This window comes from Rhinolophus hipposideros (assembly GCF_964194185.1).
Source record: "Rhinolophus hipposideros genome assembly, chromosome: X".
Taxonomy (NCBI): Eukaryota; Metazoa; Chordata; class Mammalia; order Chiroptera; family Rhinolophidae; genus Rhinolophus; species Rhinolophus hipposideros.
In genome coordinates, this window is record NC_138046.1 from 115,605,984 (window position 1) to 115,633,923 (window position 27,940).

The following is a 27,940-nucleotide window of genomic DNA, read 5'->3' on the forward strand; positions in this document are numbered from 1 at the left end:
CATGGCAGACAAGGATGGCTTTTATTTATTCATTCATTTATTTACTCTTTATGTATGTATGTATTTTTATTTCCCTGTTTTGATGATTCCTGTCTTCACGGGTGCTGAGTTCTCAGGAGGCCACTTATGCTAACACTGAGCATGTCTCCTGGGAAAAAAAGCTAACATCAAATTAGATAGGATTTCCTCAACAAATTGGCACCAAATATGGATAAATAAATTAGAAAACTTTTCTCTTTTAGTTTTCTCTCCTCTATTTCATATCATTTGTCCTTCTCCTGTCCTAGGCAACCTAATTTCCAAGTTGTCCAAATCAACGTTAAACTCAAATCAACACAAATACATTTATCTGGTCATCCATCAAAACAACGTTTTCTTGTGGGGGTTTTTTGTGTTTTATTTTTTTAAATCCTTTTGGGTAGTCTTTCAAATGACATTGATTGGAAACTAATCTTGAGCCCTGCTTGGTGGAAAATGCATTTTCTTTTCTTTTGTTCTTTAACATTTAACTTTTTTTTTGAATAGATAATACATTCACATGATTTGAAAATCAGAACATAAAAAGTTATATATTGAGAGGGCTCACTACCATTCCTTCCCCTATCCTTCTGTTACTTGCTCCTTTATCCCCTAGAGCTAACCAGTTTTATTAATTTCTTATATATCCTCTAATACAGTGCAAGCAAATATAAACATATTTTTTATGTCCTTCTTTGTTACACAAAAGATAGCATATATGTGGTTTTCTACCTCAATTTTTTCAATTAGGTGTATAGTCTAGAGTTAGTGCCAGATTTGCAGTGGGAGATCTTACTCATTCTTTTTTTTTTTTTTTTTTTTTTTTTTTTTTTACATCTGTGTACTACATATAGCTATCTCAGAATTTATTTAATCAGTTCTGTATTGATTGAGATGGGGTTGCCCCAATCATTTTGCTTTTATAAACAGTAGTACAATGAATAACTTGTATATATGTTATTGTATGTCTGTGATGGTAAATCCATAGAATAAATTCCAGAAGTGAAATTATTTGACCAACGGGTAGATATATTGAAATTTTGATATTGTCAATTTTAATTCCATTAGAGTTGTACCATTGTGATATACTGCCCTTACTCTCTCCAGCCCCAGCAGTGTATGGAAGTGCCAGTGTCTCCACAGCATGGTGGGAAGTAAATATAAAGTTGACCCTTGAACAACATGAGTTTGAACTGCATGGGTCCATTTATACGTGGATTTTTTTTTTCAACTGCTATAAATGTATTTTCTCTTCCTTACAATTTTCTTAAAAACGTTTTCTTTTTCTCTAGCTTATTATTGTAAGAATACAGTATACAATACATATAACATACAAAATATATGTTAATCGACTATTATTGGTTAAGACAGTAACTCAGTTTTGGGGAGTCAAATGTTATACACAGATTTTTTGACTGCATGTGTGTGGGGGGGTCAACATCCCTAACCGCCGCATTGTACAAGGACCAACTGTACTTAGAAACCTAAGTTGGTGCTTAGAGTGCTCAACAATCCAACATGTCTGCTTGCTCTGACCATCTTCGCTAATGGTATAACTCCAGGTAGTGTTGGCTGAGCTTTCTGCTGAGAATAGCTTAATCTTTTTATTTTAAATCTTCTTTTTTTAACTAAATTTATTGCGGTGACAATTGTTAGTAAATTTACATAGATTTCAGGTGTACAATTCTGTATTACATCATCTATAAATCCCATTATGTGTTCACCACCCAGAGTCAGTTGTCCTTCCATCACCATATATTTGATCCCCCTTACCCTCATCACTCACCCCCCACCCCCTTACCCTCTGGTAACCACTAAATTATTGTCTGTGTCTATGAGTTTTTCTTTCTCATTTCTTTGTCTTGTTCCTTTGTTGTGTTTGGTTTATATACCACATATCAGTGAAATCATGGGGTTCTCTGCTTTTTCTGTCTGACTTATTTCGCTTAGCATTATACTCTCAAGATCCATCCATGTTGTCACAAATGCTCCTATATCATCTTTCCTTAACGCCGAATAGTATTCCATTGTGTATATATACCACAACTTCTTTATCCATTCATCTATCGAAGGACATTTTGGTTGTTTCCATGTCTTGGCCACCGTAAACAAAGCTGAAATGAACATTGGAGTACACCTGTCTTTATAGAGAAATGTTTTCATATTTTTTTGGTAGATACCCAGGAGAGGGATTGCTGGGTCATATGGTAATTCTATTCGTAATTTCTTGAGGAACCTTCACACTGCCTTCCATAACGGCTGCACCAGTCTGAATTCCCACCAACAGTGTATGAGGGTTCCTTTTTCTCCACAGCCTCTCCAACACTTGTTACTATTTGTCTTGTTGATGAAAGCCATTCTGACTTGGGGTGAGGTGATATCTCATTGTGTTTTCATTTGCATTTCTCTGATGATTAGCGATTTTGAGCATTTTTTCATATGTCTATTTGCCATTTGTATATCCTCTTTGGAGAAATGTCTCTTCAGGTCCTCTGCCCATTTTTCAATTGGGTTGTTTGTCTTTTTGTTGTTGAGTTTCATGAGTTCCTTGTATATTTTGGATATTAGCCCCTTATCGGAGGCACTGTTTGCAAAAATCGTCTCCCATTCAGTTGGTTGCCTCTTTATTTTGTCCATGGTTTCTTTTGCTGTGCAGAAGCTTTTAAGTTTCATATACTCCCATTCGTTTATTTTAGCTTTTACTTCCCTTGCCTTTGGAGTCAAATTCATAAAATGTCCTTTGAACCCAAGGTCCATAAGTTTAGTACCTATGTTTCCTTCTATACAGTTTATTGTGTCAGGTCTTATGCTTAAGTCTTTGATCCATTTTGAATTAATTTTGGTACATGGTAACAGATAGCAGTCCAGTTTCATTCTTCTGCATGCGGCTATCCAATTTTCCCAGCACCATTTATTGAAGAGGCTGTCTTTCCTCCATTGTATGTTTTTAGCTTCTTTTTCAAAAATTATCTGTCCATATTTATGTGGTTTTATTTCTGGGTTCTCAATTCTATTCCATTGGTCTATGTCTCTGTTTTTCTGCCAATACCATGCTGTTTTGATTATTGTAGCCCTGTAGTACAAGCTAAAGTCAGGCAGTGTGATACCTCCAGCATTGTTCTTTTTTCTTAAGATTGCTTTGGCTGTTCTTGGTCTTTTGTGGTTCCAAACAAATCTGATGATTTTTTGTTCTATTTCTTGAAAAATGAAATTGGGATTTTGATGGGGATTGCATTAAATCTGTATATTGCTTTGGGTAATATGGCCATTTTAACTATGTTGATTCTTCCAATCCATGAGCACGGAATGTCTTTCCATTTCTTTGTGTCTTCTTAAATTTCTTTCAAAAATGTCTTATAGTTTTCAGTATATAAATCCTTCACATCCTTGGTTAAGTTTATTCCTAGGTATTTTATTCTTTTTGCTGCAATTGCAAAAGGAATTCTTTTTGTATTTCTTTTTCTGAGATTTCATTGTTAGTATACAGGAATGCAATAGACTTTTGTAGGTTGATTTTGTAGCCAGCAACTTTATTGTATTCGTTGATTGTTTCTAACAGCTTTTTGGTGGAGTCTTTAGGGTTTTCTCTATATAGCATCATGTCATCTACAAAGAGTGATAATTTAACTTCTTCATTCCCAATTTGGATGCCTTTTATTTCTTTCTCTTGCCTGATGGCTCTGGCAAGGACTTCCAACACTATGTTGAAAAGCAGAGGTGATAGGGGACAGCCCTGTCATATTCCTTATCATAGAGCAAAGGGCTTCAGTTTTTCACCATTAATTATGAGATTAGCTGAGGGCTTGTCATAGATGGCCTTTATTATGTTAAGGTATTTTCCTTCTATACCTATTTTATTAAGTGTTTGAATCATAAATGGATGTTGTATCTTGTCAAATGCTTTTTCTGAATCAATTGATATAATCATATGATTTTTGTCCTTCATTTTGTTTATGTGATGTATCACATTGATGGATTTGCAGATGTTGAACCATCCTTGTGCCCCAGGGATGAACCCCACTTGGTCATGGTGAATAATCTTTTTTTTTTTTTCTTTTTTTAATTAATTTTATTGGGGTGACAATTGTTAGTAAATTTACATAGATTTCAGGTGTACAATTCTGTATTACATCGTCTATAAATCCCATTGTGTGTTCACCACCCAGAGTCAGTTCTCCTTCCATCACCATATATTTGATCCCCTTTACCCTCATCACCCACCCCCCACCCCCTTACCCTCTGGTAACCACTAAATTATTGTCTGTGTCTATGAGTTTTTGTTTCTCATTTGTTTGTCTTGTTCTTTTTGGTTTATATACCACATATCAGTGAAATCATAGGGTTCTCTGCTTTTTCTGTCTGACTTGTTTCACTTAGCATTATTCTCTCGAGATCCATCCATGTTGTCACAAATGTTCCTATATCATCTTTCCTTAACGCCGAATAGTATTCCATTGTGTATATGTACCACAACTTCTTTATCCATTCATCTATCGAAGGACATTTTGGTTGTTTCCATGTCTTGGCCACCGTAAACAAAGCTGCAATGAACATTGGCGTACACGTGTCACTATAGAGAAATGCTTTTATATTTTTGGGGTAGATACCCAGGAGAGCGATTGCTGGGTCATATGGTAATTCTATTCGTAATTTCTTGAGGAACCTCCACACTGCCTTCCATAGCGGCTGCACCAGTCTGCATTCCCACCAACAGTGTATGAGAGTTCCTTTTTCTCCACAGCCTCTCCAACACTTGTTACTATTTGTTTTGTTGATGAAAGCCATTCTGACTGGGGTGAGGTGATATCTCATTGTGGTTTTCATTTGCATTTCTCTGATGATTAGCGATGTTGAGCATTTTTTCATATGTCTATTTGCCATTTGTATATCCTCTTTGGAGAAATGTCTCTTCAGGTCCTCTGTCCATTTTTCAATTGGGTTGTTTGTTTTTTTGTTGTTGAGTTTCATGAGTTCCTTGTATATTTTGGATATTAGCCCCTTATCAGAGGAACTGTTTGCGAAAATCTTCTCCCATTCAGTTGGTTGCCTCATTATTTTGTCAATAGTTTCTTTTGCTGTGCAGAAGCTTTTCAGTTTCATATAATCCCATTTGTTTATTTTAGTTTTTACTTCCATTGCCTTTGGAGTCAAATTCATAAAATGCTCTTTGAACCCAAGGTCCATAAGTTTAGTACCTATGTTTTCTTCAATGCAGTTTATTGTGTCAGGTCTTATGCTTAAGTCTTTGATCCATTTTGAATTAATTTTGGTACATGGTGACAGATAGCAGTCCAGTTTCATTCTTTTGCACGTAGCTATCCAATTCTGCCAGCACCATTTATTGAAGAGGCTGTCTTTCCTCCATTGTATGTTTTTAGCTTCTTTTTCAAAAATTATCTGTCCATATTTATGTGGTTTTATTTCTGGGTTCTCAATTCTATTCCATTGGTCTATGTGTCTGTTTTTCCGCCAATACCAAGCTGTTTTGATTATTGTAGCCCTGTAGTACAAGGAAAAATCAGGGAGTGTGATACCTCCAGTATTGTTCTTTTTTCTTAAGATTGCTTTGGCTATTCGGGTTCTTTTGTGGTTCCAAACAAATCTGATGATTTTTTGTTCTATTTCTTTAAAAAATGCCATTGGGATTTTAATGGGGATTGCATTAAATCTGTATATGGCTTTGGGTAATATGGCCATTTTAACTATGTTGATTCTTCCAATCCATGAGCACGGAATGTCTTTCCATTTCTTTGTGTCTTCTTCAATTTCTTTCAAAAATGTCTTATAGTTTTCAGCATATAAATCCTTCACATCCTTGGTTAAGTTTATTCCTAGGTATTTTATTCTTTTTGCTGCAATTGCAAAAGGAATTGTTTTTTCTATCTCTTTTTCTGAGATTTCATTGTTGGTATATAGGAAAGCAACGGACTTTTGTACGTTGATTTTGTAGCCAGCAACTTTACTATATTCATTGATTGTTTCTAATAGCTTTTTGGTGGAGTCTTTAGGGTTTTCTATGTATAGCATCATGTCATCTGCAAAGAGTGACAATTTAACTTCTTCATTCCCAATTTGGATGCCTTTTATTTCTTTCTCTTGCCTGATAGCTCTGGCGAGGACTTCCAACACTATGTTGAAAAGCAGAGGTGATAGGGGACAACCTTGTCGTGTCCCTGAACGTAGAGCAAAGGGCTTCAGCTTTTCACCATTAATTATGAGGTTAGCTGAGGGCTTGTCGTATATGGCCTTTATTATGTTGAGGTATTTTCCTTCTATACCAATTTTAGTAAGTGTTTTAATCATAAATGGATGTTGTATCTTATCAAATGCTTTTTCTGCATCAATTGATAGAATCATATGATTTTTGTCCTTTATTTTGTTTATGTGATGTATCACATTGATGGATTTGCGAATGTTGAACCATCCTTGTGCCCCGGGGATGAACCCCACTTGGTCGTGATGAATAATCTTTTTAATGCATTGTTGTATTCGATTTGCTAAAATTCTGTTTAGGATTTTTGCATCTGTATTCATCAGAGATATTCGTCTGTAGTTTTCTTTTTCTGTGTTGTCCTTTCCAGGTTTTGGTATCAGGGTAATGTTGGACTCATAAATGAGTTAGGGAGTACTGACTCTTCTTCAATTTTTTGGAAGAGTTTGAGCAGGATTAGTATTAGATCCTGTTTGAAGGTTTGGTAGAATTCACTAGTGAAGCCATCTGGTCCTGGACTTTTGCATTTGGGAAGGTTTTGGATGACTGATTCGATTTAGCTACTGGTGATCAGTCTGTTTAGATTTTCCAGTTCTTCATAGTTCAGCCTTGGAAGGCTATATGTTTGTAAGCACTTGTCCACTTCCTCTAGGTTCTTGAATTTGGTGGCATATAGTCCTTCATAGTATTCTTGGATAATCCTTTGTATTTCTGTGGTGTCCGTGATAACTTCCCCTTTTTCATTTCTGATTTTGTTAATTAGTGTCTTCTCTCTTTTTATCTTAGTGAGTCTAGCCAAGGGTTTGTCAATTTTGTTAATCTTTTCAAAGAACCAGCTCTTTGTCACATTAATTTTTTCTATTGTCTTTTTGTTCTCTATTTCATTTAGTTCTGCTCTGATTTTTGTTATTTCCTTTCTTCTGCTAACCTTGGGTTTCGCTTGTTCTTCTTTTTCTAGTTCTTTAAGGTGTAACATGAGGTTATCTATTTGGGATTTTTCTTGTTTCGTGAGATAGGCCTTTATTGATATAAATTTCCCTCTTAAAACTGCTTTCGCGGCATCCCAAAAATTTTGGTAGGATATATTTTCATTGTCATTTGTTTTTATATATCTTTGGATCTCTCCTCTAATTTCTTCTTTGACCCAGTCGTTCTTTAAAAGTATGTTGTTTAATCTCCACGTATTTGTGTTTTTTCCTGATTTCTTTTTGCAGTTGGTATCCAATTTCAAGGCCTTGTGATCAGAGAATATGCTTGGTATGATTTCAATCTTCTTAAATTTGCTGAGTCTGATTTTATGTCCCAATATATGGTCTATCCTTGAGAATGTTCCATGTACACTCGAAAAGAACATATAGTCTGATGTTTTAGGATGAAGTGCTCTATATATGTCATTGATGTCCATTTCATCTAATGTATCATTTAGGGCTGCTATTTCGTTATTTATCTTCTGTTTGGATGATCTATTCATAGCTGTCAGTTATGTCTTTAAGTCCCCTAGTATAATTGTGTTTTGGTCAATTTCTCCCTTTAGTTCTGTTAGTAGTTGCTTGGTATATTTCGGTGCTCCCTGATTGGGGGCATAAATATTGATGACTGTTATATCTTCTTGTTGTATAGTCCCCTTTACCATTATGAAATGTCCATCTTTGTCTCTTGTTATCTTTTTCACCCTGAAGTCTGTTTCATCGGAAATCATTATGGCTACACCTGATTTTCTCTGGGTACCATTTGCTTGGAGTGTCAATTTCCACCCTTTCACTTTGAGTCTATGCTTGTCCTTGTAGCTGAGATGTGTCTCTTGGAGACAGCATATGGTTGGGTTTAGTTTTTTGATCCAATCTGCTACTCTGTGTCTTTTTATTGGTGAGTTCAGTCCATTTACATTTAGGGTGATTATTGATATGTGAGGATTTTCTGTCATTCTGTCTTTAGTTTTCTCGTAAGGCTGTGTCTCCATTTTTTCTTTGCCTTTTTGTTGTTGTCTATTATTTCCGTGTGGTGGTATTCTATGATGTTTTCCTCTGTTTCTTCTTTTATTACAGTATATATTTCAGATCTGGATGTTTTTTGAGTGGTTACCCTTGAGTTTATGTAAAAGAAAGTTTGATATTTAGAGTATTCCAGTTTCTTCAGTCCGCTTACTTTCTCTATTCCCATATTCCAGTTCAGGCCTTTACGCTCCCCCTTTTTATGTTTCGGTTGCCACAGTTGTCCCTGTTGATGGTGGTTTAATAGCCTCCTTTAGTATTTCTTGTAGTGCAGGTCGTGTATTAGAAAATTCCCTCAGCTTCCGGATGTCTGGAAAGGTCTTTATTCCTCCTTCATATCTAAAGGAGATCTTTGCTGGATATATTATTCTTGGCTCATGATTTCTCTCTTTCAATAGTTTGAATATTTGGTTCCATTCCCTCCTAGCTTGTAGAGTTTCTGCTGAAAAATCTGCTGATAATCTAATGGCTTTCCTTTGTAGGTTACCATCTTCTCTTCCCTGGCTGCCTTGAGGATTCTTTCTTTGTCATTGATTTTAGACAGCTTCAATACAATGTGCCTCGGTGAAGTCCTGTTGGGATTGAGGTAATTAGGTGTTCTATTTGCTTCTCGGATTCGAGGATCCAGTTCTTTCCACAAGTTTGGGAAGTTCTCATCGATGATTTGTTTGAATATATTCTCCGTTCCCTTCTCTCTTTCTTCTCCTTCTGGTATGCCCATTATTCTAATATTGCTCTTTCTGATGGAGTCAGAAAGTTCTTGTAGAGTTCTTTCATTTCTTTTAAGTCTCAAGTCTCTTTCTTCTTCCGTCTGTGTAAATTCTAGGTTCCTATCTTCGATGTCACTGATTCTTTCCTCCATCTGGTCAACTCTACTACCTAAGCTGGATATTTTATTGTTAATTTCTTCTATTGAGTTCTTAATCTCCAGAAATTCTATTTGGTTCTTTTTCAAAATTTCAATCTCTTTTGTAAAATGCTCATGGTGTTCTTTGATTGTGTTTCTGAGTTCATTAAACTGTCTTTCTGTGTTTTCTTGCATCTCGTTCAGTTTTTTCAGAATTGCAATCTTGAATTCTCTGTCATTTAAATCACATATTTCCATATCTCTAAGTTCCTTTTCTGGAGACTTTTCACTTTCTTTCTGAGCTGTCTTGTTACCTCGGTTATTCAAGGCAATCACTGATTTACTATTTCTCTTCCTAGACATCTACAGGAGTGGCTTCTGCAACAGGTTGATAGGTATGCGAAGAGCTTTTGAAGTTCCAAAGCTCTTTCTGCACCAGATTCAGAGCCCGTTTGTTTCAGCAGTTCTGTTTACTCCTGCAGGGATCCGCCCAGATAGGTGGGGCCAGGGGCGGGGTGAGTTGTGAGAGGTGGCCCAGAGCAATGGCGGCGACCACCACCACAGCCAGTCCTGCTTACAGCTCCCTCCCCTTTGCCGGAACTAGTTGAACTGCGAATCTGTGTCTGCGGTCCACAGTTCTCAGAGGAGCAAATATTCTGTTCTTTTGATCTGACACTGCTCCTGTTCCGCTTCTAGCACCGGGCAGGTGGGGGCAGGGCGAGCTCTGGGAGGGTAGGGAGGGGGCGGCTAGTCTCCGTGCCTAAGGCTTCCGTTCTCCGCTCGGCAGTGAGGGCTTAAACCACCGATTTCAGCCCTCTTCCCTCAGTCTTTGCTCCGAGGTCTGCCGTGAGCGAGCGTTGGGTTCAGCGGTTTTGTATGCTGCCCCCTCAGCCCTGTGGGCCGTAAGCGGAGCCCTAGCAGTCCGAGTCCTTCCCTCTCCCGCAGCGGCGGTGGTTCCGGGAGCAGCGGGCTCCGAGCACTGAGCTAGGTCTGTGTCCTGCGCCCGCGTGGCTCCGTCTCCGCACTTCTCCTCTCCCTCCTCCCCCGCTCGCGCGATTCACCCACCTGGAGGTGAATTCAGTAGTCGGCCTCTTCGTCTTGCCTGTCTGCTGTGCAAGGAGTCCTTTGTGGAGTTATTGTTGTCCGATTCGTTGTAAATTCCAGGGGATTTTTACAGAGGCTCACCTCACGCCGCCATTTTTTCCCCTCTATCTATTTTAAATCTTCTTAATTGTGAAATACAACAGAGAGAGAGAGAGAGAGAGAGAGAGAGAGAGAGAGAAAGAGAGAGAGAGAGAGAGACCGTGTTTCCCCGAAAATAAGACCTAGCCGGACCATAAGCTCTAACGCGTCTTTTGGAGGAAAAATTAATATGACCTGGTATTTATTATAGTATGGTATAGTATAGTATATATTATATAAGACCGGGTCTTATATTATATTAAAATAAGACTGGGTCTCATATTAATTTTTGCTCCAAAAGACGCATTAGAGCTGATGGTCTGGCTAGGTCTTATTTTCAGGGAAACACAATAAAACAAGAATGTATAGTGTAACAAATTGGTGTAAAATGAGCTCACATGAACCACACAACCCAGGTCAAGAAAGAGAGCACTTACAGCAACCCAGAAAGGCCTTCGTGTGCCCGAGACCTCCTCCCTGCAAAGAAGTCACTATCCTAATTTTTTTTAGTATTCAGTTTCTTGTGTTCTTTATACTTTGTCTGTCTTTATGTTAAAGCTTAAACATTCTAGCTTACTTTTGCCTGGTTTTAAACTTTATATAAATAGAATAATGCAGTCTGTACTTTTTTATTGTAGTAAAATGCACCTAGCACAAAATTAACCATTACAGCAGCCATTTTTAAGTGTATAGTTCAGTGATTTAAAGACATTCACATTGTTGTGCAACTATCACAACCATTCATCCGCATAACTCTTTTCATCTTGTGAAACTGAAACTCTGTACCCATTAAACGCTAGCTCCCACTCTCATCTCTCCCCAGCTCCTGGAAACCAACATTCTACTTTCTGTCTCTATGATTCTGACTACTCTAAGTGCCTTATATAATTGGAATCATATAGTATTGTCTTTTTGTGAGTGAATTATTTCACTTACCATAATGTCCTCAATTTTCATCCATGTTGTAGCATTTTGCAGAATTTCCTTGCTTTTGAAGGTTAATAATATTCCATTGTATAGATATACTGCATTTTGCTAATCCATTCATCTCTCGATGGACACTTGGGTTGCTTCTTATTTTAGCCATTGTGAATGAATAATGCTGCTATGAACATAGGCATACAAATATCTCTTTGAGACTTTGCTTTCAATTCTTTTGAGTATATACCCAGAAGTGGAATTGCTGGGTCATATGGTTTGTATAAATAGAATATATAGTCTGTACTCTTGTGTTAGACATGTTTCAGTTAAATATTATTAGTGAGGTGTAGTCATGTTGATGCCTGTAGCTGCAGTTCATTCATTTTGGGGGCCATTCCATTGTAGAAATATGCTATAATTTACCTATTGTACTCTTAGTAGATCTATGAGTTGTTTATGATTTGGGGCTACTATGAACAGTGTTGCTATGAACATTTTGGTGCACGCCTCTGTTACATACATTTCTGTTTTGTATACACCTAAGATTGGAATTACTGACTCATAGCGATGTGTACCTTCAGTTTTAGTTGACTTAGATTGTGTTACATTGAAAATAATAAGAGGGTCGGCCTGATGGCTCAGGTGGTTAGAGCTTCGTGCTCCTAACTCCAAAGGCTGCCAGTTCGATTCCCACATGGGACAGTGGGCTCTCAACGACAAGGTTGCCAGTTCAATTCCTTGACTCCAGCAAGGGATGGTGAGCAGAGCCCCCTGCAACTAAGATTGAACAGGCACTTTGAGCTGAGCTGCCGCTGAGCTCCCAGATGGCTCAGTTGGTTGGAGCGCGTCCTCTTAACCACAAGGTTGCCGGTTCGACTCCCGCAAAGGATGGTGGGCTGCGCCCCCTGCAACTAGCAACAGCAACTGGACCTGGAGTTGAGCTGCGCCCTCCACAACTAAGACTGAACAGACAACAACTTGAAGCTGAAACGGCACCTTCCACAACTAAGATTGAAAGGACAACAACTTGACTTGGAAAAAAAAAAAAGTCCTGGAAGTACACACTGTTCCCCAATAAAGTCCTGTTCCCTTTCCCCCATTAAATAAATAAATAAATAAATAAATAAATAAATAAAAATTAAAGTCTTTAAAAAAAAGTGGGCACCCTTTAAAAAAATAATAAGAAGAAAAGCTATGAGTGAAGCAGATATTGTTTTTGAATTTTATTTTTAAATTTCTTTAAAAAGATAACTTCATTTTTTAGGTCTTGTACCAAACTTTTGTACTGCTCTTGGGTAGATGTACACCCCGCATTTTGTAAGCAAGGTTTCTGTGCTATGAATTATAGGACACAGGAAGATGACTGCTAATAAGTAACTCCTAGACATCTAGAACAGGAGCTAGCAAACTAAAGCCCCACAAACGGATTTTATAAATAAAGTGCTATTGGCACAAAGCCACACCCATTCATTTACACATTGTCTATGGCTGCTTTTGTGCTATAATGGCAGAGTTGAGTGGTTGTGGCAGAGACTGTATGTATGTATAAAGACCAAAATATTTACTATCTAGCTATTGCTGCCATACCAAATTATCACCAATGTAGTGGCTTAAAACAATACAAATCCATTCTCTTATAGCTCTGTAGGTCAGAAGTCTGATAGGTTCTCACTGGGCTAAAATCAAGGTGTTGATAGGGCTGACATTCTTTTCTGGCAGCTCTAGAGGAAAATCTGTTTCCTTGACTTTCCCAGCTTCTAGGGGCAGCCTGCATTCCTTGACTCATGGCCCCCTTTCCTCCACCTTCAAAGCCAGCAGTGTTGCATCTCTTTCTGCCTTTCTTCCATAGTCACAGCTCCCTCTGACCACTGCTGGGAAAGCTGTTCTAATTTTAAGGACCTATGTGATTATATTGTGCCTACTCAGTCTAGGATAAGCTCGCCTTCTCAAGATTCTAAATCACTTCTGCGAATTCCCTTCTGCCATGCACTGTAACATATTCATAGATTCTGGGGACTAGGACCTGGACATCTTTGCGGGCCATTATTCTGCCTAGCACACTAGCCCTTCACAGAAAGGGTTTGCCGACCCCTGATCAAAAACAAAATGTTCAAGGTGGGAGACCACCTCAGGGATACTGTGGATACCTGATCATGGCATTGTACATCAGAAGCTAAACATTAATGAATGCCAACTATAATTTTATATATATAATGTGATGGTTCAGTGTGAGGTCGGAGGGATAGTGGATGGGGGGAGGGGGGTTCACAGTATGAGGGATATAAATGATGAACGTCTAAGTATTACCTTGTTTTGTACACCTGAAACTAATAAATAAATTAATTAATAAAAAAAAATATCACATTACAGTCTTTTAATTAATTCTATGTATTATTTTGGGATTTTTAATTTAAATTGACCAGAAATTATATAAAAAAGAAATTACTACTAAAAAAAAAAAAATGTTGAGGAATTTCTAGTTGAAATCGAATGTGATTTAATAGGAATCTAGCTTCCTATTCAAGAATTTGGCATTTCCATAATCCCCAGCTTTTCTCCCCAATCTACCTAGTCATCCTGGCAAATGAGACAAGTGAAAGGGCTACATTATTGACACTTGAATGCTGTGGAGGAATTAAAATACGGACAATCTTTTGATGCCTTTCTCTTGCAAAATTCTCTCTGTCTTTTCTGACTTTCCCAGTGGACTTAAATGTGCTTTTCAGCATCAAATTCAGTCACAATCTCTCCCAACAGGCCAGCAAATCCTTATTCATCTTTTAGTATTCTGACAGGCATTAGCATTTTCCAACTCAGCCGAAAATGACCTCACTGAGATCACATTATAAAGCCATATTAAACACGATTGGCAATACAAAGCAATCAAGAGCTACCTTTCCCATATTTACTGACCATATTAATAGCCTGTCAGCCTGTCTCTCTCTTCCTAGTGCATTTCCTTAGGAAACAAATATTTAGGAAGCACTATTTCCCTCTCCTTTCACTTTTGCTTTTCAGCAATCCTATATATGATAGTCATCTTATTTTTTTCCTTCTGAATTCCAAGATAATATACCTGTCATAGCAATTGTTCCGAACTGTAATCCCCTCATTATCAGATCTTAAAATGATATTTTGTGCCATTTTGTTTAAGCCTTTAGCACTTTAAGCTGAGAATTCATTCATATCTCATTTTAAATATTTTCCTAAAGATCTCATTTCTTTGCTCATTTTTACAGTCAGCATGTTTTGAATGACTTGTCGACTCACCCTTAATGTATCAGTTTCTTTGATTTTTTTCCCCTGAGGGGGAAAGTTATAAATCATAAAGGAAAATGAAATGATTCCAACATTTTAGACATCTGGTGATTACATATTCAGTGGGGATAGACAATAAATTTTAGATCAAGTTTTTGAAAGACTGAAACATTAGGATTTTGTGTTTTGTATGTATTTTTAAAAATCTCTAAGTGAATTTTTCAATCAGAATCTATAAAAAAAACAAATTCAAAATTCTTTCCTATTATGTGCAATTAAATGAATGTATCTTAAATTTAACCTATTTAAACGTGTGCAATATAAATATTTCTAAATAAAAATTCCATATTAGGTAGGATAAATTCTTTTAACCCTATAAGATAGCCCAAGAAATACCAACCCCCAAGGAAGTCGCTAACGTGGTACCAAGGACTGCCCACTGGGGCCTCTTCTGCTTTAATATTTTGGCTGAAAATGTAGAAGACATGCATATTCATTATGTACCTGACCTGAGACTAGGAGGGATCCCAAGTACCCAAGGGATATAGGTATCAACCAACAGGTATTAAGTGGGAGGCTATGCCTACAGCTGCAAGATGATGGTTAGGGGTAACCAAAGATTAGTGAATCGCCTACCAAAACTACTGAGTGACAAGGGCTTTGCTGAGAGTGTCCTTCATTGGGATGGAGGGAGGGGCGGAAGGATTGCTGTGGAATCCAGAAGATCCCAGTCAAAGCAGGGAGTGTGGTAGAGCTGGAAATGGGAGACACCAATCGGGAGCTGGCAAGGAGGATACAACTGGAGAAGGCATTTGGGGATTAGTTGAATGAGAGTCTCAAGGGAATCCCAAGGCAAGATTAAGCTATTGTTGCTGCATAGAACAAAGGGTCAAAGGGCCTGATTCTCTGAAGGCCCCTCCACAGTCCCTTTGGCGGCAACCGGCTTTCCTCAGTGAAAGGATGTCTGGGATGGATGGCAGCATTTAGATGCCAACACGTTGGGACCCTGAATGAAAATGTTTAACAGGAATGAATGTAAAATTCTGTTCTCAGTTCTAAAACAATTATTTGCTGAAATAAAGGATGAGGGAGACTTGGCTTAACAAGTCTGTATACAAATTCTGAGGAACTTTTGTTGGCCAAAAGTTCAGAATTAGCCAACAGGGATAAAAAGCTGCCCTCAAACTCAACCTTTTCCTTTCCTTGAGTGTCTCACAAAGTTTTCTTCAAAAAGGTTTTTGTGGTCAAATTAGTTTGGAAAATACTGCATGCTCTCTGGGAGATTTACAATGTTTTTAGTTGGTTAAAGGCTCAGAAGAGTTCTGTGGTAAAAACTCTTGATTAACTTTAGTTAATCCAGTGTATCAATCAGGAGAGGACAGGTTGTGCTGTAAGAACAAACATTCTTCAAATGTCAGTGGCTTAAAGTAACAAAAGTTTATTTCTTATTTATGCTATGTGTCCATCGGGGTCAACCGAGGCTCTGTTTCTTGTCATCATTGGACCCAGGCTGAAGGGGCAGTCACCATTGTAGAGCATTGTAAGTCACACTGTAGCAGAGGGAAAAGAGCATATAACACATGCATTGCTCTTAAAGCTTCTACCCAAGAAATGATACACACCCCTTTTGTTCAGGTTCTATCAATGAAAGAAAGTCACATGGTCACACATTACAGGGATGCAGTTTTGAACTGGATGTAAAGAAACATTTTCTGAATATTTGAATAAAACCCCCTCATGACCTTGGCCCACAAGACCCTATAAGATCTGTCCCCTATTTTCCAGTCTAATCAAATCTCATGCCATTCTTTCCTACCTTGCCTGATTTTAGACATGCTCACCTTTCTAAGAATATCTAAAATACATCAGGCTCTTTTCTGCCACAGGGCTTTTGCACTTCCTGTTCCCTTTTCCTGGAAGGCCCTTTCCTTACTTTTTGTATAGTTAGCTCTGTACCATCCTTCTGAGCTCAGCTTCAATGTCACCTCCACATGAATGCCTTCCCTGACCATTCACTCTAAATTAATATGGACCACTTGTCACTTATTTTTTCTCATGGCATGCACATATTTCAGTCTTAGCACTAGCCATAAGCTGTAATTACTTTGTCTCTATCTATCTATCTATCTATCTATCTATCTATCTATCTATCTGCCTACCTACCTATCTATTATCTGACACTTTCATCCATATATGTTTTATGTGGGCCTACAACTTGTTTATCGTGTTCATTACTAAATCTCTAATACCTTGTACATACTAGATGCTCAGTACAGGTTTGCTGAATGAATAATAAGTTATTTTATGGTTCCTTTTCCTAAGCATATACAAGAATAGAAAGAATAGTTTCGTGTTTCCCCGAAAATAAGAGCTAGCCGGACAATCAGCTCTACTGTGTCTTTTGGAGCAAAAATTAATATAAGACCCTGTATTATATTATATTATATTATATTATATTATATTATATTATATTATATTATGTTATATTATATTATACCTGGTCTTATATAAGTAAAATAAGACCGGGTCTTATAGTAAAATAAGACTGGGTCTTATATTAATTTTTGCTCCAAAAGACACATTAGAGCTGATTGTCCAGCTAGCTCTTATTTTCGCAGAAACACAGTATAATGAACTCTGATGTCCCCATCACCAAGCTTCAACAGTTTTCAACTCGTGGCCAATTTTGCTTCATCTCTATCCCCAGCCAGTCCCTTCCTGAAATATTTTGAAGCAATCCAAGATATCATATCACTTCATCTACAAATAATAAATGTTTCGGTATGCATTTCTTAATAGATAAGGAATCTTTAAAAAATAAATAACCACAATACGATTATCACACCTTAACATCTTAACAATACATTTAGAGCTGTCTGTGAAGAGCACAGGCTGCTTCAGAAAGAAGTGAGAGTCTCGTTGGTTGACAAATGTTGACTGAGCCCTACTATGTGCCAGCTGTGGGTTTAAAAGTGAACCATACAGAAAAGGTCCCGGGAGTGGATATTCTGGGGATAGAGCACCAGTTAGAAACGGGAGATGGGACCTTCTTTCCCAGAGCTCCCAACACTGGTTGTGTTTAAGTTAGTCTCTGTGAACAGAGCTGCAAAGAAGCTGTGAAGAGAAGTTCTGCTTTCTGGGGGGACAAGTCCATCTTAAAGGTTATGGATTCTTATTTTAATTTTGTTTTTGCCTTCATCTGAACCAATTCCTTACTTATGTCTCAAAATTTTTACTTTTCTTTGCAGGAGGTGACCTGGACTTTTCTCACTTCTTTGTGCCTTATGCCTTCTATTTACCAAATAGGCCACTAAGGGGTGGGTGATCAGGACTGTTCCTGGCCCATATGGCATCTTTGTGAATTAGATAAAGGCATGCCTTGCTCTGGACAGAGCAACCTGTGTCAGGGTGCACAGCTCAGTGTGCAGACGACAGAGCTGGATTTCAGGTCCCTCTTGCCCCTTCAACCAAGCACTCACTCTGTGTGGTAAACAACCTCTGTAACAATACATGGCAGGCCTGCAGGTGGCTATCTGATCAGGGTGCTTTCCTGACTGTTTTAATTCTGTGCAACTCATGTTGCCTGCCCCCAAACACAAGTATTTCAGTAAAGCCACTAAATGCAAAGGTGAGAAATGACATGTGGTTTGTGACAGATATCCGCTATCCATTTGTCAAAATCCAACTGTGTGTGAGGAATAGTTAGTGGGATGACAGTGTTATGAATAATAAAACATTGTATTTTACAAAGTTCCCGGTTCTACTGACAGCCAACTATGTGAATTATTTCATAAAAGTGCGGTACGCCTGTCTCATTTTGATGCATTTCTAAAAATATGATACAAAGATAATAAATCAAGGGTTTATATATTCACCTCCTTTCAAGAAGTAGATGCCAGTATAATGTCTGTTGTCATGGAAATAGTTAGGATTTTTTCAGACACATAAGGGCACCTAAGTAGATTGAAAATGTGTAGATATGTTGCACTCATTCTGTCCCCTAAATGTTTTTCAAATTTTTTCCAATTGGGAGAGAAATTCCTCGAAAGAATGAAAATCCCTACAACATGTTGGAATAGCACACTTTGATTTTGAGAAAAGTAGTCTTCTCCCTACCCTGCTGCCCCATACAAACAAACAAAAAGATGGTAGTTTTGTGTACTGAAAAGCTAGCTGAAGTTCTGCACCTCTGTTTACCTTGGTGTAGAATCTGTATGCGAGAAGGCTGGAGGAATGCCATGTACTACCTTATTCTCTATAGGAACAGTCCATTTAATGGGGTTCTGTCAAGTGTGGCAGCCATGGTTATGTGTGGCTATTGAACGCTTGAAATGTAGCTAGTCCAAACTGAGAAGTGCTATAAGAACAAAATACATGCTGGATTTTGAGACTTAGTATGAAAAAAAGAATGTACAATATCTCATTAATAACTTATTAATATTGATTTCATGTTGAAATGATATTTTAGATATATTAGGTTAAACGTCATGTTAAGATTACTTTTACCTGTTCCATTTTACCTTTTAAAGTGTGGTTACTAGAAAATTTTCTATGTGGCACGCATTATTTATTTTTGGACAGCACTGATTTAGATATAAGCAGTGCTAGCATGATGCCTAAATGTCTGGCCAACTGTGACAACCAAAACAAATCCATTCTTGTAAATGTTTTATCTGTTTGGCAGTCAGTAAGACTGCTGGCCTGGTTTTTCTTTATGCAGACACAGGTAGAGAGGAAGGCTGTGGAGACGGGACAGGAAGGCACGTGTGTTACAAAACAGGTTTTGCAGTGGCATACTTACCAACTAAGTGACTCGAGGCAAACAGCAATGAAGCCCCGTTGATGGCTTCCGCCCGGACCTGCACCCATGGTGGCATGATTGTGATGGTCCCCATGTGCTCTGTTAGTTTCTGTGGAGCAAATCACATTATCTAAGACGTTCGGCTATGTGGGAAAATAGTAAGACCATTTTGTCATTACATGGGTAGGTCTGAAATATGCATATAGATATTTTATTTTATTTTATGAGGAAATTTTGGAGGAATTTATTGAGGAAAAGAATTAACCTAAGTCAAATGAATTTGGAAAAGATGGCAAACTTTTGGCAGTCCTAATCAATGTACTTCACTGCAAGTCCATTTCCTTTCCACAGTCTCTGAAAGAGTCTAGATTTCTCTTACCAGGGTTTATAAGGTATAAATCTCCTTTTCAAGAAAAAAAAAACCCCGAAATTTAGAAAAAAATGGCGGCGTGAGGTGAGCCTCTGTAACGCTCCCCTGGAATTTACAACGAATCGGACAACAATAACTCCACAAAGGACTCCTTGCACAGCAGACAGGCAAGACGAAGAGGCCGACTACTGAATTCACCTCCAGGTGGGTGAATCGCGCGAGCGGGGGAGGAGGGAGAGGAGAAGTGCGGAGACGGAGCCGCTCGGGCGCAGGACACAGACCTAGCTCAGTGCTCGGAGCCCGCTGCGCCCGGATCTTCCGCAACTGCGGGAGAGGGAAGGACTCGGACTGCTAGGGCTCCGCTTACGGCCCGCAGGGCTGAGGGGGCAGCATATAACACGGCTGAACCCAACGCTCGCTCACGGCAGACCTCGGAGCAAAGACTGAGGGAAGAGGGCTGAAATCAGTGGTTTAAGCCCTCACTGCCGAGCAGAGAACGGAAGCCCTAGGCACGGAGACTAGCCGCCCCCTCCCTACCCTCCCAGAGCTCGCCCCGCCCCCACCTGCCCGGTGCTAGAAGCGATAAAGTAGCAGTGTCGGATCAAAGGACAGAATATTTGCTGCTCTGAGAACTGTGGACCGCAGACACAGATTCGCAGCTCAACTAGTTCCGGCAAAGGGGAGGGAGCTGTAAGCAGGACTGGCTGTGGTGGTGGTCGCCACCATTGCTCTGGGCCACCTCTCACAACTCACCCCGCCCCTGGCTCCACCTATCTGGGCGGATCCCTGCAGGAGTAAACAGAACTGCTGAAACAAACGGGCTCTGAATCTGGTGCAGAAAGAGCTTTGGAACTCCAAAAGCTCTTCGCATACCTATCAACCTGTTGCAGAAGACACTCCTGTAGATGTCTAGGAAGAGAAATAGTAAATCAGTGATTGCCATGAATAACCAAGGCAACAAGATAGCTCAGAAAGAAAGTGAAAAGTCTCCAGAAAAGGAACTTAGAGATATGGACCTTTGTGATTTAAATGACAGAGAATTCAAGATCGCAATTCTGAAAAAACTGAACGAGATGCAAGAAAACACAGAAAGGCAGTTTAATGAACTCAGAAACACAATCAAAGAACACCATGAGCATTTTACAAAAGAGATTGAAATTTTGAAAAAGAACCAAATAGAATTTCTGGAGATTAAGAACTCAATAGAAGAAATTAACAATAAAATATCCAGCTTAGGTAGTAGAGTTGACCAGATGGAGGAAAGAATCAGTGACATCGAAGATAGGAACCTGGAATTTACACAGAGGGAAGAAGAAAGAGACTTGAGACTTAAAAGAAATGAAAGAACTCTACAAGAACTTTCTGACTCCATCAGAAAGAGCAATATAAGAATAATGGGCATACCAGAAGGAGAAGAAAGAGGGAAGGGAACAGAGAATATATTCAAACAAATCGTCGATGAGAACTTCCCAAACTTGTGGACAGAACTGGATCCTCGAATCCAAGAAGCAAATAGAACACCTAATTACCTCAATCCCAACAGGCCTTCACCAAGGCACATTGTATTGAAGCTGTCTAAAATCAATGATAAAGAAAGAATCCTCAAGGCAGCCAGGGAAAAGAAGACGGTAACTTACAAAGGAAAGCCCATTAGATTATCATCAGATTTTTCAGCAGAAACTCTACAAGCTAGGAGGGAATGGAACCAAATATTCAAACTATTGAAAGAGAGAAATCATGAGCCAAGAATAATATATCCAGCAAAGATCTCCTTTAGATATGAAGGAGGAATAAAGACCTTTCCAGACATCCAGAAGCTGAGGGAATTTTCTAATACACGACCTGCACTACAAGAAATACTAAAGGAGGCTATTAGACCACCATCAACAGGGACAACTTGTGGCAACCAAAACATAAAAAGGGGGAGCGTAAAGGCCTGAACTGGAATATGGGAATAGAGAAAGTAAGCGGACTGAAGAAACTGGAATACTCTAAATATCAAACTTTCTTTTACATAAACTCAAGGGTAACCACTCAAAAAACATCCAAATCTGAAATATATACTGTAATAAAAGAAGAAACAGAGGAAAACATCATAGAATAGTACCACACAGAAATAACAGACAACAACAAAAAGGCAAAGAAACAATGGAGACACAGCCTTACCAGAAAACTAAAGACAGAATGACAGGAAATCCTCACATATCAATAATCACCCTAAATGTAAATGGACTGAACTCACCAATAAAGAGACACAGAGTAGCAGATTGGATCAAAAAACTAAACCCAACCATATGCTGCCTACAAGAGACACATCTCAGCTACAAGGACAAGCATAGACTCAAAGTGAAAGGGTGGAAATTGACACTTCAAGCAAATGGTACCCAGAAAAAATCAGGTGTAGCCATAATGATTTCCGATGAAACAGACTTCAGGGTGAAAAAGATAACAAGAGACAAAGATGGACATTTCATAATGGTAAAGGGGACTATACAACAAGAAGACATAACAGTCATCAATATTTATGCCCCCAATCAGGGAGCACCGAAATATACCAAGCAACTACTAACAGAATTAAAGGGAGAAATTGACCAAAACACAATTATACTAGGGGACTTAAATACATCATTGACAGCTATGGATAGATCATCCAAACAGAAGATAAATAACGAAATCGCAGCCCTAAATGACACATTAGATGAATTGGACATAATTGACATATATAGAGCACTTCATCCTAAAACATCAGACTATACATTCTTTTCTAGTCTACATGGAACATTCTCAAGGATAGACCATATATTGGGACACAAAATCAGCCTCAGCAAATTTAAGAAGATTGAAATCATACCAAGCATATTCTCTGATCACAAAGCTTTGAAATTGGATATCAACTGCAAAAAGAAAGCAGGAAAAAACACAAATACATGGAGATTAAACAACATACTTTTAAAGAAGGACTGGGTCAAAGAAGAAATTAGAGGAGAGCTCAAAAGATACATAGAAACAAATGACAATGAAAATACATCCTACCAAAATTTTTGGGATGCCGCGAAAGCAGTTTTAAGAGGGAAATTTATATCATTACAGGCCTATCTCAAGAAACAAGAAAAATCCCAAATAAATAACCTCATGTTACACCTTAAAAAACTAGAAAAAGAAGAACAAGCGAAACCCAAGGTCAGCAGAAGAAAGGAAATAACAAAAATCAGAGCAGAACTAAATGAAATAGAGAACAAAAAGACAATAGAAAAAATTAATGTGACAAAAAGCTGGTTCTTTGAAAAGATTAACAAAATCGACAAACCCTTGGCTAGACTCACTAAGATAAAAAGAGAGAAGACACTAATTAACAAAATCAGAAATGAAAAAGGGGAAGTTATCACGGACACCACAGAAATACAAAGGATTATCCAAGAATACTATGAAGGACTATATGCCACCAAATTTAATAACTTAGAAGAAATGGACAAGTTCTTAGAAACATATAGCCTTCCAAGGCTGAACCGAGAAGAAGTGGAAAATCTAAACAGGCCGATCACCAGTAACGAAATTGAATCAGTCATCAAAAACCTTCCCAAAAGCAAAACTCCTGGACCAGATGGCTTCACCAGTGAATTCTACCAAACCTTCAAAGAGGATCTAATACCAATCCTGCTCAAACTCTTCCAAAAAATTGAAGAAGAGTCAGTACTCCCTAACTCATTTTATGAGGCCAACATTACCCTGATACCAAAACCTGGTAAGGACAACACAAAAAAAGAAAACTACAGACCTATATCTCTGATGAATACAGATGCTAAAATCCTAAACAAAATTCTAGCAAATCGAATACAACAATGCATTAAAAAGATTATTCATCACGACCAAGTGGGGTTCATCCCCGGGGCACAAGGATGGTTCAACATTCGCAAATCCATCAATGTGATACATCACATAAACAAAATAAAGGACAAAAATCATATGATTCTATCAATTGATGCAGAAAAAGCATTTGATAAGATACAACATCCATTTATGATTAAAACACTTACTAAAATTGGTATAGAAGGAAAATACCTCAACATAATAAAGGCCATATACGACAAGCCCTCAGCTAACCTCATAATTAATGGGGAAAAGCTGAAGCCCTTTGCTCTACGTTCAGGAACACGACAAGGTTGTCCCCTATCACCTCTGCTTTTCAACATAGTGTTGGAAGTCCTCGCCAGAGCTATCAGGCAAGAGAAAGAAAGAAAAGGCATCCAAATTGGGAATGAAGAAGTTAAATTGTCACTCTTTGCAGATGACATGATGCTATACATAGAAAACCCTAAAGACTCCACCAAAAAGCTATTAGAAACAATCAATGAATATAGTAAAGTTGCTGGCTACAAAATCAACGTACAAAAGTCCATTGCTTTCCTATATACCAACAATGAAATCTCAGAAAAAGAGATAGAAAAAACAATTCCTTTTGCAATTGCAGCAAAAAGAATAAAATACCTAGGAATAAACTTAACCAAGGATGTGAAGGATTTATATGCTGAAAACTATAAGACATTTTTGAAAGAAATTGAAGAAGACACAAAGAAATGGAAAGACATTCCGTGCTCATGGATTGGAAGAATCAACATCGTTAAAATGGCCATATTACCCAAAGCCATATACAGATTTAATGCAATCCCCATTAAAATCCCAATGGCATTTTTTAAAGAAATAGAACAAAAAATCATCAGATTTGTTTGGAACCACAAAAGACCCCGAATAGCCAAAGCAATATTAAAAAAAAAGAACAATACTGGAGGTATCACACTCCCTGATTTTTCCTTGTACTACAGGGCTACAATAATCAAAACAGCTTGGTATTGGCGGAAAAACAGACTCATAGACCAATGGAATAGAATTGAGAACCCAGAAATAAAACCACATAAATATGGACAGATAATTTTTGACAAAGAAGCTAAAAACATACAATGGAGAAAAGACAGCCTCTTCAATAAATGGTGCTGGCAGAATTGGATAGCCACGTGCAAAAGAATGAAACTGGACTGCTATCTGTCACCATGTACCAAAATTAATTCAAAATGGATCAAAGACTTAAGCATAAGACCTGACACAATAAACTGCATTGAAGAAAACATAGGTACTAAACTTATGGACCTTGGGTTCAAAGAGCATTTTATGAATTTGACTCCAAAGGCAATGGAAGTAAAAACTAAAATAAACAAATGGGATTATATGAAACTGAAAAGCTTCTGCACAGCAAAAGAAACTATTGACAAAATAATGAGGCAACCAACTGAATGGGAGAAGATTTTCGCAAACAGTTCCTCTGATAAGGGGCTAATATCCAAAATATACAAGGAACTCATGAAACTCAACAACAAAAATACAAACAACCCAATTGAAAAATGGACAGAGGACCTGAAGAGACATTTCTCCAAAGAGGATATACAAATGGCAAATAGACATATGAAAAAATGCTCAACATCGCTAATCATCAGAGAAATGCAAATGAAAACCACAATGAGATATCACCTCACCCCAGTCAGAATGGCTTTCATCAACAAAACAAATAGTAACAAGTGTTGGAGAGGCTGTGGAGAAAAAGGAACTCTCATACACTGTTGGTGGGAATGCAGACTGGTGCAGCCGCTATGGAAGGCAGTGTGGAGGTTCCTCAAGAAATTACGAATAGAATTACCATATGACCCAGCAATCGCTCTCCTGGGTATCTACCCCAAAAATATAAAAGCATTTCTCTACAGAGACACGTGTACTCCAATGTTCATTGCAGCTTTGTTTACGGTGGCCAAGACATGGAAACAACCAAAATGTCCTTCGATAGATGAATGGATAAAGAAGTTGTGGTACATATACACAATGGAATACTATTCGGCGTTAAGGAAAGATGATATAGGAGCATTTGTGACAACATGGATGGATCTCGAGAGAATAATGCTAAGTGAAATAAGTCAGACAGAAAAAGCAGAGAACCCTATGATTTCACTGATATGTGGTATATAAACCAAAAAGAACAAGACAAACAAATGAGAAACAAAAACTCATAGACACAGACAATAATTTAGTGGTTACCAGAGGGTAAGGGGGTGGAGGGTGGGTGATGAGGGTAAAGGGGATCAAATATATGGTGATGGAAGGAGAACTGACTCTGGGTGGTGAACACACAATGGGATTTATAGACGATGTAATACAGAATTGTACACCTGAAATCTATGTAAATTTACTAACAATTGTCACCCCAATAAAATTAATTAAAAAAAAAAAAAAAGAAAAAAAAACCCCTACTGCTGAAATTCATGAATGATATTCATGTGTCTTTGGATCCTGTTACTGTGCCACATTTTCAGCAATTGCTGAATGCTTCCTGCATCTCTCTCTCTCTCTCTCTCTCTCTCTCTCTCTCTCTCTCTCTCTCTCTCTCTCACCTCGTAGCAATGATATCCTAAGACCTGCTTTGTCATGTGACCTGAAACACAAATGCTCTTGCTAAGAAAGGGGAACAGATGAAAAAAATCAGTCCACATGCTCCAAACCTTCCAAGACCATAAATGGTTTATTAGAAATTCAGTCCAAGGCATATGGGACAAAATCAAAACTTCTTTGTCTTGAAACTTTCTTCTTTCCACAGTGGGCACAAAATATGCTCCTAGAAAACTAACCTCTTTAGATGGTACCTCTCCCCAAGAGGTCCTGAAGGTATTTTGGAAGCTGTAGACCTGCTAGCGAGGGATAATGTGCAATATCTCGGGCAATAATTCATTACTTGTAAGAGCAAAGCTTTTTAGTTTAAAGAGAAAAAAATGGCTTCTGTGTTACTGTTCTACACAGACTGCAAGAATCTTCCAGGAAGCCCTCATTGTCAACTTCTCAACAACTGGTAATGACTCTTGGCTCCCACACTACACATTTCTGTGGCTACACAGCAGTATTTCAGCTTCTCTCAGTATCTCATAAAAATCACAGCTAATAAACTCCAATCGGCACCTGAAGGAAGGGGTGCTTGCCTCTGACTGTAATATACTGGCCTCCGCAGCACTTCAAAGGCCCAGGGCTGCTCCTGTCTTCTTGCCCCGGTTTCCATCCCTAGGTGAAGATTAACCATGTGTACTCTGGGGCAATCTGGTCTGAGTTTGCCTGAAAGTGTTTCGTAGCCTTTTAAATCAGCTGTTCAATTTGACAGCCCTCTAACACAGGCTCCTTTTTCAGTAGGGAGACAGCACATTCTTGGTTCCCATTTGATCCTTTAGTTTCCTTGTGTCCTCTTATCCATCTCAGACTTCTGATTTCTTCTTCCCAGAAGATGAAGCAGGTATGTCCGCAAGAGAAATCTGATAATTTTAAAGTTTAACGACAAGTTAAAACTAAATTTGAGATTTATTGGGTGTCTGGCTCCTGATACTTGAAAATAGTTTGTTCTTAGCTAAGGTTGGGTGTCAGATTCATGGTGACAGGGTAAGTGACATAAATTTTTATGGAATTTCTACTGAAAAAAGTTTTCCTACGTGTCAGAGCCTTCCCCTCTGAATCTTTTATTGCTACTGTAGCTTTCTATTGAGATCTCAAAGTTTGGGTTTTTACAAAACACCTTGTAGAAATGCATAGACTATTTTTAAAAATAAGCTATTTAAAAATATCAGTTTCTTCTTTCATCACATCTCAGAAGTGTGGAGAGGGTTGCTGAATCCTGGAAAAATGGGAAAGCAATGTTTATTGACCAGAGTAAAATTAGACCAAAATGCTATGTGATATATATCACAGAAGGGGGTATTACTTAGTTTTTTAGAGGAAAACTTTCCCCTAACTTTTAACCATGTTTGTCATGTCTCTCAAGAGAAAACACGTTTCTTAAGCTTGCTTCCATATGTTTTCAACGAGGTCAAAACAAAACAAATTAAGCCTCATAAGAACACATCCAATTATAAATAGTTACCATTTTTAAAAGGCAAAAAAAGACCTCTAATTCCTCTAATGAGATTTTGACAACAAGCCTATGGAGATCTATATATATGCCAGACTTAATGAATTCATCAGTTCTATGGGATATTCTTTGTTTACATTTTAACATATCTGAAATCAAGAAGCATCTAGACAATGATGCCTTATTGTTGTCAACCAGGCAACGGGCATTGTCTGCCCCCATGCAAACTTGGACTGAAAACCTCTTGTGCTTCCTCCAGGTAAAAATCTAGAAAGGACTGGGGGTGTCTGAGCCGTTGGATGTAGGGTGCAGACCCCATTAGCTCTACATGCATTTATTTGCCACTTTGTCGGCTCTTTCTGTTCAAGCTTCTTTCTGTTCAAGCTTCTTTACTTGGAATGTGCTATTCAGGCCAAA